The sequence below is a fragment of the Bactrocera tryoni genome, unplaced genomic scaffold (assembly GCF_016617805.1).
Source record: "Bactrocera tryoni isolate S06 unplaced genomic scaffold, CSIRO_BtryS06_freeze2 scaffold_25, whole genome shotgun sequence".
Classification (NCBI taxonomy): Eukaryota; Metazoa; Arthropoda; class Insecta; order Diptera; family Tephritidae; genus Bactrocera; species Bactrocera tryoni.
The window spans coordinates 32,411,284-32,414,406 of NW_024395977.1; the positions used below are offsets into that span (position 1 = coordinate 32,411,284).

Below are 3,123 nucleotides of genomic sequence, written 5' to 3' on the forward strand. Positions count from 1 at the left end.
GGTAAGATTTCAATCTGGCCATCGCTCGTTTCCAATTGCTAAACGTCAAAACCTCCTGAACTCGATCAACTGTCAAAGTTTAGGTGGTTTTGACGTTTAGCAATTGCTCTCTCACTTCCAGTGAGAGAGGAGTTAAACATCTCTTTATCTCTGGTAATTGTTCTCTCTTTTCCAGTGAGAGAGGAGTTGGGCATCCCATTATTCCTGGCAATAATTCTAGAAATTTTGCTGCTACGGAGTAGTAAATGAAAGCCTTGCTTACACATACATATAATGTTATGTTATTTGACGTCACACCAGCAAATTAGAAAAGCGTTGAGTGTCATCTGAAAGCACATAAAAAAACACGAAGTAAATAAATAAATAGTTAATTTAGGCATTACGCAGCTTTGCATACCTGTGTAGCAGGTTCACCCAAATTCTACGGGACCTTTTCGCCAAGGTTCCTAATGCCTACTGTAAACGACCATTCTAACGCCCATTTTTTGGTTGTCACTATTGTTGAAACTAAACAAAAGGAAACAATAAAAACGTTTTGTGACACTAGGTACATAGAGCCATAATCAATAATAATAATTCACTTACACTTAACTTTCAAACAACACGGAGTCCAATCGCATTTCCTTATTGAGATTACTAGCTGCACTCTCTAATATGCGTTTCTGTCACGTTTGTTCTTTCTTTTCTATCTTTGGTATAGCGCGTTGTATTTCACACTGAGACGCACCCAAATCTAACAGTCGAATTGTTGCTTGTATTCGTAGGATCCACGATTTTTAATAACACTACTAACTGCATTTTTATGTTCTACTTACTGAACTAGCCTGTGAATATGTAACTATTGGTGGCAGATTTGAGTTGATCGCAATTTCGTACCTTGTGTTTGTACACTGACTGCTAGTGCAAGTTATAAGATTTACCGAAGAAATATGTGTGTTCAAATTACTTGAACAATAATATTCAGTCAACTATCAGTTGACTGCATACAAAAACGCAGCAAACAAAAGAAAAATATGTGATAAGAATACAATACTGAAAAACAACCCTTATGGTGGTTATTGTATTTTTCATCATAAATCTTCAAGTGCCTTACCCTGCCAACCATGAGCGGGTAAAAAACCAGATAATCAGTGGTAAGAATGTGGGTAATCCATAGGGTAATCATGTGTACTTTGCCATAGGCCGAGCGACAATTTTACCCACTCACGTACGTATACATGTGATCATACATCTTTGTTGCTCTCATTCAGCAGTGTCATATAAAAAAGTATACCTGTCCTGCTCTAATATCCCCAATCGACGGCTGATGGATGGTTGCATTTTCAACAGCTGATGCAGGGTTGCATTTTCTGATTCCTACTTTTAAAATTTCTTAAAATTTCAAACTAAACTTCTTAATCTTCAAATTTTTTATTTTATTTTATTTTTTATATGTTTACAAAAAATTTACTACAGTTTATATAAATAAAAATATATTTAATTTACAAAAATATTTAATATCTGAAAAAAGAGATTAATATTATCTGAAAGAATAAAATATATTTAATACCAATAGAATTTACTCTGAAAACAAAGATTAATTAAATAAAAATAGTGATAAAATCTAAAAAGAAAGAATAATTATATAAAAATAATAATCACATCTGAAAGAAAAGATAAATATTATTTGATCATTTTAAATATAAAACAAACATTGGATTGTGCAGGCCGCCTTAAACACATAAAATACATATGTATATATGTATGTATTTATTTTTGCGCATTATATTGGACTGCGCAGTACAATTTCAAAGTACACACACTTATTTAACAATTGATATTTGCCGCTTCTGATGATATAGCTGCTACTGCTACTTCCAATTCAGTTCTGATTTCCAATGCTATAAAAATGAATGAAGTAATTATAATTATAATTATATATTTATAAAAACTATAGTTTCAAAATATTGTTAAAAATCACATAAAATTCATTTACTTACCTTCTTGTTGTACGAGCCTCCTTTACAATGGTACGATCACGAACCACATGCGTCTTTCAATCGTCTTTTTTATTACCTTTTTTGGGATTTTCTATTGTCACTATTGACAATTATGTTTTCTCCTTCGCACTCATTCAAATAAATCGAGAAATGAAACAAACATTTTTTTCATCGCATTTAGGTAAACAAAAAATAACCCGAAAATGTGCGTTGGTGTTAGTGTATAGAGAAAAAATGTGTAGTTGTATTGGAATATTTGTCACAACCCAGCAGATTTAAAAGCGAGATCACCTGAAAGGAGGAATGAAGGAGTCCTCCTATTGACCTCTTTTAGGAGCAGTAAGGGGGATTTTTTAATTTTGTTCTTATATTGTGTTTTTTTTTTTTTAATTTTATTTTAGTGTTGACCTCCTTTTGTCAACTTTTAGGAGCAAAAAAGGAGATTTTATACTTCTATTGTGATTTTTTTTACTTCATTTTAGTATTGATCTCCTTTTGTCCTCCTTTAGGAGCAATAAAGGAGATTTTTTAATTTTTCGTAGCTTAAAAAACGTACCTTTGATTCAAAAATTACAATTTAACGGGAAATAATAACTGTTAATTTTTGTCTTCAAGCAATTGTTCATTTCAACTGTGTTTTTTAAAGCGTGCATTTTAAATTGATAATGAGTATGATAAAATACATTTTATAAGATGTTACTAAACAGTTTGAGTTTATTATAGGTGGCGTATCTGAAGCAAAAATTTTCAAAGAGACCCCTATCAAAAATTTTGGATGAAGTAATTGCGGAGTCCCTGTTCTTAAAAGTGAATTGGGATGGAGCCAAAAAAAAAGTTACATTGAAGAATTATGCACTTTTCAATAAATTTCTTTACGGTAATACATAATTTCAATTCATGTCATCTATTTTTTTAACAAGCTTAATTTTTAGAGGCCTTAAAAGACGGTTACTCATACCCTGATTTTGATTCAAAGATCAAAAAGGCGTTTCTCAAATGTAAGGCTCAGTTCTACAGGAACACTTATAATATAAAAAAAAAATAATAGATTTCATGTATATTCATTTAATTAAAAAACTTTAATAAAAAATAAAATTATAAAAATTTGTTTTTGTTAAAATAATTGCAGGTTGAAAATAATATA

The 3,123-nt window shown here is 30.8% G+C and overlaps 1 long non-coding RNA gene across 1 annotated transcript; it reads right to left on the reverse strand.

Annotated features, from left to right (window-relative positions):
- Positions 1-214: 214 nt before the first annotated feature.
- LOC120780930 lies at positions 215-862 on the reverse strand. The gene is made up of 3 exons (XR_005705974.1): positions 586-862; positions 398-507; positions 215-326 (listed from the first exon to the last, which is right to left on the reverse strand). It is a non-coding gene; the product is annotated as an uncharacterized LOC120780930 (long non-coding RNA).
- Between the last annotated feature and the right edge of the window lie 2,261 nt (positions 863-3,123).